The 7,656-nt window shown below is 44.6% G+C and overlaps 1 protein-coding gene across 4 annotated transcripts in view; it reads right to left on the bottom strand.

Annotated features, from left to right (window-relative positions):
- RNF144B (ring finger protein 144B) overlaps window positions 1–7,656 on the bottom strand; it is a 132,134-nt gene that overhangs the window by 7,607 nt on the left and 116,871 nt on the right. The window lies entirely within an intron of this gene.

Below are 7,656 nucleotides of genomic sequence, written 5' to 3'. Positions count from 1 at the left end.
AAGGGAAGTGGTGCTGGCCCCTACCCTGGGGGTCTTTAAGAAGAGGCTGGATGCCTACCTGGCTGGACTCATTTGAGTCCCGTTTCTCTTTTTGGGGTTTTTTGTTGTTCTCCCGCCCTGGCGGGGGGTCGGGCTAGAAGATCTACTAGGTCCCTTCCGACCCTTAATCTATGAATCTATGAATCTATGAACATTTCTCTGTCCATATAGGTCCTCTTTCATTGCTCATGTAATCATTGGCAATCTTCCTTTGACTTCCATGGATGTTATATCTTAGATCTTTCTACAGATTTACAGTGACTATGGGGCATTTTGTGAAGACAGCTGCACTGTAAACATTATCAAGATTTTAAGAAGCTCTATCAGACACACGACTCTCCCCTTTCACCACAGGAAGTCTGTGAATAGTTAATGACAGATTCTGTCAGGTAGTACCTTGTACCTACATTTAGAAAAGTAAGAACAGGTGTACTTGCATTGCTTTGCTCATTCAAAGCATCCTGCAGAAAAACAAATTATATGAGAAAATGTATTCTTGCTTACGGGCTGGAATGGTGTATTTTTCTGGAAGCACTTGCTGAGCAACACTTGTACTGCTGTGATTCTAAATTTAAAACTACTTGTTATCCATGCCCTTGTGTATTCATAGGCAGCATGACTGAATTACAAAAATAGGAATAAATACTGCTAGGTAAGAGGTCTTTTAAAGTGTGGCATCATTTCCTTCACAAGGTCAGAACCGATATGTTCATGTGCCCCTGTAAAAACATGGGCAATTTTGATCTCATATCTCTATGTATCCTTAAAAGTCAAGTAAATCTTGATGTTATCTAATTTTCCTCTAAATCTGTAAACTCATAATACCATTACTAATAATCTTATTAGCTCATCTTCATTAGGGCTAGGGACAGACGTTCAAAAAGCGTGAGCCTGAATTGATTCAACCTTTGCAGGTTAGTCTATGCAGGCTAGGTCTGAACCGGTTTCCAACCATACAGACAATCCCTCTGGACTGAAGAAATTCAGGCATATGCCGGCAGTGGCTCAGGCTAGAAGCCAGGGGGCACTAGAGCAGCCCTCCCTTCCCTTGCACAGAGTTGAGCTGAGAGGGGCGTGGCCAGGCCCCAGCAGGGCTTTCTCATTAGGGAGATCTGCCTGCACCATCTCAGGCTTTTCCCTGCTAGCACTTTAAGACAAGGGGGGAAGGTGGTGCAGTGCATGTATCAGTTGATGATACAGAGCTTTTCAACCTCCCTCCCTGCTTGCCAGACTGTCTGAAGCAAACTGACAGATAAGCAAGGTAGCCCAGAGCTGCTAAGAGTCTTTATCACCCGATTAGCAAAGCAATAGCCTCTCCCCCATTACTTCAAACTCTGCTTAAACAGCTTACTGGGGTGATCTATTGATTAGCTCCAAAAGCCCTGTTCTGTCTGCGTGCCTGTCCCAATGAAACTGGAGAGACACACACACACAGACACCTCTCACATTAGCTAGCATGCCTAGGGTCTGTGGGGCTGGGGTCCATGATGCAGGAGAAGGGAGGAAGGGAGGGGGGGGATTTCTTGCTTGAGCAGCATGGGGGAATAGGGCAAGGGGAAGACAGCAGATCCTGCTGTGTCTGCAGTCTCTGCCAGAGCCTTATACAGTACTAACTAGCATATCACATGCTGGCTATGGTGCATGGTGTGGGAGAGGGGAGGAAGGGATCCCTGCTGAAGCAGCAAGTGGTGAGAGGGGAAGGGAAGGGAGGCATGGGGAAGCCAGCAGACCCTGCTGTATCTGCCAGTCTATGCCAGAGGAGCTATGGCCAGGGAGCAGAGGGGAGGGGCCAGCCTTGCTGTGAAGCAGAGAGCCCCGCCCAACCTAGAGAGCATGCCTGGCATGCCAGGTGTCTGGTTTGTCTTAAACCAGCAAGTGGCCTGGGAGAGACATTGCATAAACCGGTTTGACCCAAATCAGTTAAGGGAGATACTACATCCAACTAGGTTTAACTTAAACCAGGAAGATGTCTGGGAGAGACATTGCATAAACCGGTTTGACCCAAATCAGTTAAGTCTGATACCATGGGTGACTGGTGCCTCTTGAGTCGGGGGGGGCACGTGCCACAATCGTGCTGACAGGTGGGAGGGGGGGCAGCGGCCGATTGCACTCGCCAAAAAGTGGCCACGCCACTTCTGGAAGTCCCACGGCCACTTCAAAAAGTGGCGCGGCTGCTTTTGCTGGTGGCCCTGCTCCCTGGCTGGCGCTCACAGGGGGGGCACAGGTGCTCCTCCCTGCCCATCGCCTACACAGGGAGCACGGCCTTACAATAGGGGCACCAGCACTCTCAGGGGGTACACGTGCACCCCCATGCACCCTCTACGCCTTGCCACTGTCTGATACTACATTCAACCAGGTTATTCTCAAACAGGTTTCAGCCATTTTCAAACTGGTTTATATGCACTGAACATCTGTTCTGTTACAGGTTTAAACCAGTTTCTGATCACTTAAACCAGTTTATGTGTAATGTCTGTCTCTAGCCTAAGAGGTCAATATTTGTCAGATGTTATCACACAATCTTAGATACCTTTGTTACCACTTGGATGTAGACACTGTGTTGCATACACTCACCAAGATGTGTGAAATCGAGTGCCTTTTTCTACTGCTGCTCCCCCTTGACCCAAGAAATCTGCACTTGCAGTGAAACCCAACTGGATGATAATCACTAGGCACATCTACACGTCACCATACAGCAATGTTGCTATGGCGCTGTACTTAAGAACTTTGTTTTGGAAGTACTAAAGCGTGGTGCAGTACAAGCTGTTACTGTGCCATGTGCATGGTGCATGGGTAAATTTCCCAGCTACCTCACTATAGTGGCACGCTATACTGGGAGAGCACACCATTCTGGTGATGTACTTGGTGATCACATGTTGGCCCACGTGATTGCTACATTGCCGTAGTGTGCCACGCAGTGATGTAACATATTGCTACATTGCCTTAGGGCAACGTGTAAACATGCCCACTGTGAAGCAGTTTCTCCTTAAGACTTCTCAAAAGGCAGATTTCTCTGCTTACATGCATGACCTGGAAGAGCCCAACCTGCAAGTTACCACAGTATCAGTGCCAAAGTTTATCTGGAGCTTAAAGTTTACAGCAGCACATGTAAACTGCAACTCTTCCTCCTCAGGGAGCTTTTGGGAACAGCCACAGGAAATGGATGGGGGTGACAGCCTTAAGTAGGACTGGTCTAGTTCTCAGTTATTCTTCAACACATCTAATGGGACACCTTTTCCAGTAAACCTCCACTGGAACTCACCTCACAGAATGGTCAGTGAGGCCCAGACAGCTTGCTATGCAGCGAAACAAATCCTGTGCCCTGAGAGCCAGAGACTAGAAAATATGCAGCTAGAGAAATGCTCACTGGGAAATCAGAGAATGGAACTTTTGCCAAACACTGGAATACTGGAGGGTCTTCAAACTTCAAACCCAGTTCGAAATTTCATGCTAAGCTCTTCCATGTTTTCAATGAGCCAAATCAAAGCCTTTGGTCTGACCATCCTTATACCTTGATTCAAGCTAACTGAATTTTGAATAAATGCTGCTAGGTAACACGTCTTCTAAAAGTGTGGCCTTTACTTCACAACATCAGAACCAATATATTCATATGCCCCTGTAAAAATGCAGACACTTTTGATTTTGCAGCTCTGTGTGTCCATTAAAGTCTAACTGAAACAGAAATATTTTTGTCTAAGCACAAGCTATGTTTCAGTGAAACCAGAATCATACAAGCCACAGTTGCTGAGTTCCCTGAACTCCCCCTGAGAGCTCAGAGCAGTCCAGATTACAATTAGGCATATTTTTATGTGAATAGTTGCAAATTCATAGCAAAAATGCACCACCTCAGAATACCCTTGCAGTTAGGGCACTCACGCAAGAGGTGAGAGAGCCATGTTCAAATCAGCTCTTTGGAACCAATCTCTGGGTTCAGGGCAGAGCTTTGACTCTGGGACTCCCAGCTCTCAGGTGAGTGTCCTAGCCATCAAGCTACAGGACATGTCAGTGTGGAGTATCTGCAGTTCCTCCTATTGTGCAAAATATTTAAGCAGTCATTAAGCAAGAGAGCAACAATGACTCTAACCTCCTGATTAGGCAACACCTGAGTTCCAGTCAGTGCTCCAATTAATGGGTCTTTATTTATTAATATTCACCTGCAAAGTGGAACAGTGTTAACAGGAGAGATTTAGAACACCACACCTGAGATGACTTCATCACCTTGTGCTTGGGAGATGGGTGACATGGGTTCAAATCCCTGGGGCAGAAGAGGGAATTGTGCATCCTTGATACATACACTAACTGAGTGTGCTACTTGCCTTTTCCTCAGACAATTGTGTAAATCTGCCTTTCTATTTCCTCTGCTTTTCTTATGGGCCCCAAAACAAAACATTCTGTTTGGCTTAACACAAAGCACAATGTTTTGGCTCTTAATTTTGGCAAGAAAAAACACACCAATATTTTAATCTAGGATTGACCCAAATTGATTAATCCATATAATGATTACCACTCTTTTGGGTTCATATGCCAAACTGAAAAAAATCATTATTCACACAGCACTACTTTAGCACCTCCCAAGCTATCCTCCAAACTATATGGGATCATGCTACAACATGACACATGCGCATATTGTACATATTGTTCACTGAACCTAGCCCTTGCAACTACAGTGGTATAACAGGAAGAATGGATTTCCCCCCCATCAATATAGAGGAGTAAAAATTAAACAAATTGTCCAATATAAACAACTATGTGGCATACTCTGGAAACTTCAGTTCTTTCAAAAATAAGGTGAGGGAAGACAGGGAAGGAAGTCTGCTTTAGACATCCAGTTATCAGGTTTTTTAAGCTTTACAGATTTACAGGAATCATTGTAGCAAGATATAAGTGATTCATGAAATAAAAGTTTCTGCCCATCCACTTCACAAAGAATATATAGGTGGGACTTTACCTTCACTGCTCAGTTGTACTATTTGATTTAATATGGAGCAGAAATTAAACCAGAAAGAAACACTAAGCCTAGAAAGCAGCAGTTAAAAATAACCAAATAAATAAAGGAAATGCACTACTTTACAAGGTTGTTAAATGTTTTTGGTTGGGTGGTTATTCCTCTCCAAGTCTCACTACTTGTGTAGCCAACCCGATTCATGGTTGAGGAGGGATGTCTCCCAAACACTAGACCAATCCCACACCATAGTGGCTGTGATCTGGTCAGCTCTCACAAAACCAGCAGCCAGGTAAGATCTGGGAGAAAGCCTAAGAAAATAGTACATGCTACAGGAAGTGGCATTTCTGGATCAGTGGGTAACACCCTTTCCTTTGAATTGGTACTGAGCCAATGCCTTTCACACAGTGTAAAGGGAAAGCATGGCATTAAATGTGCCATATTTTGGATTCAACATAAAATAGAGGTACTGATCATCTGTGGTCCCTAGCAACCACATGCAAGTTTTCCCAGTAACAGAAATACAAACCATGTATTGTGTCCAAATTCCACTCGGTGAACTGCATTCCAGCTACCTCAGATGGGCACAGTCTTCTTTAATTCCCACCCTAAACAGAGGCAGTGTGGTGTCATGGTTGCACCCCCTTTGGCCATGTTCTCAGTGTAGAGTCTGGTCAGAGACCCTGCTTTCATGAGCCAAGGGTCTGAGCGCTGCTCATTCCCTCCTTTTCCCTGATGTTGAATTCAGTGAGAAGCAGGGAGGGAGGGGAAGGGCTAACAACAGCAGTGTTCACCTTCTGGTGTGGTCAGAGTTCCCTGCTTATGCAGAGTGTTCCACCACTAGCCAGGTACACCAATTCCCCCTTGCCCCATTCCTAAATCTGCTACACTTATCCACAGTTAAAGAACTCCAACTTTTCACTGCAAAGAAGGCTGCACTGATTTGGTGGATGAACCCCTATTTATTAATAGGATTTAATATTTAGTAGAGTGAAGAGGCCTAGATATCCAAGATTCTCTACAAATATATAGAAACACCTGGCCTCTGCTCAAAGAGTTTACAAACTAAGATGGTAATTGGCAGAAACAGGTAGGGAAGAGGGACACAAGTACATCTGCTCACCTTAAAAACACTAACAAAGAAAGCACAACTAATCCCAACTTCCCCTCAAGCCACTATAAACTGTCTGATTTCTTACAGCCATCTCTCTCGACAAAAGATGCGTCTTGAAGATAAATTTGAAGGACAAGAGGGTAGTGGCTCTGATAGTCACTCCAGGTTTGGTGTAGCATGCCCAAGAGGGAGCAGGAGCAGGAAGGTGTGTGCAAGAAGCCAGCGAATGATGCTGATGTTGGCAAAGTAAAGGAGCTGAAGGGATTTTAGTGGGAGGCAATAACAACAAACAGACTCGTAGGTATGGGCAAAATTGTGAAAGGTACCGGTGGTGAGAAAAAGCACCTAGACCTTGATGCAGTAAGCCTGAGGTAGCCAGCAAAGTGGTATAATCAAAACAAAGTCAGAGGAAAACATCTTAGTAATGCTAAAGCAGATCTGAGGGTATTAAAAAGTCTGGAAAGGAGGAGATTATAATAATTAATATGGGATGTGAGGATTACTAGGATGACAGGGTTGCCTGTCATAAAGGGAAAAAAGAGCTTAAAAAAATTACAGAGTAAGAAGTGGGAGAATTTGTACACAGCCTGAGACATTTAGGGTAAAGGGAAGAAATTAAAAATGACAGTTATGCCTGTAAGTGTGTGGGAGGTTGTTGGTGTTGTCAGAAAAGTGACAGAGAATGGGGAGGATGGGGGTAGAGTGCAGAAGAGCTGGAGATCAGGAGTTCCATTAGGTAGAAAAAGGTGATTGCCTAAGAGAATTTTTATAGTGGCACAAATTGTGAGCCAATAGATGGTGCTGCCCTTTGCCACACATTAAAACAAAAGCAGTGGCACAACAAAAAGTTCTCACTTCTTGGCCTCTTGAGGGCTAAGATCAAGTATAGACTCTGCTGCTATATGATGAGATGTCTATTAGCTCTGTATGGGAGAGTACAGGCAGCCGTATCCTCCAGCAACCATGGGCAGATGTTTTGGGGTCTTGAGAGTCTCTCAAGCCTCCAAAGCACCTGCTCTCTTTCCTGCTTACAGGGAGACACTGCAAGTAATCTCAGGATGCCTCTACATACATGGGGAAGTTGGGGTTCCCTACTCAGCGGGGAAAGTGGCAAGATCACATTGTCCCTTATCCCACACCACAGGCAGAACAAGGGGCAAAGTGTGGTTCACCCAATGTTCTGTGACACATTGCAGCACAGCCGATCTGCTCCATTTGGTGATGTCTATTTCTAGCCATTTTGACCAGGTTATGTTTCAGCTGACAATGCAGTATCTAGTAGGAGAGGTGAGACTATTACTATCATCCCCTTTTACAACTCTTTCTTATCTCCAAAAAACAAAAACAAACCCAAAGACAATTTTTCTAATGCTTTGTTAAAAACAATCAAGTTAACATATTCTAATACCCTTCACTTTTTTAATCCTTTAGCCTGGACCACAGGAGAGTAGTGTTGGAAGGGATCCCAGAAGGTCATCTAGTTCAGCCCCCTGCACAAAGCCAGATCACTCTTTAAGGATGTTAAGTAAAAGGATATTTACTTTAACTCTGAAGAGTTTGCCTA

The sequence above is a fragment of the Gavialis gangeticus genome, unplaced genomic scaffold (genome assembly GCF_001723915.1).
Source record: "Gavialis gangeticus isolate Ggan-Ray unplaced genomic scaffold, GavGan_comp1, whole genome shotgun sequence".
NCBI classification, from domain to species: Eukaryota; Metazoa; Chordata; order Crocodylia; family Gavialidae; genus Gavialis; species Gavialis gangeticus.
Note: the sequence above shows the minus strand (reverse complement) of the source record. Positions and strands in the feature narration are given on the sequence as shown.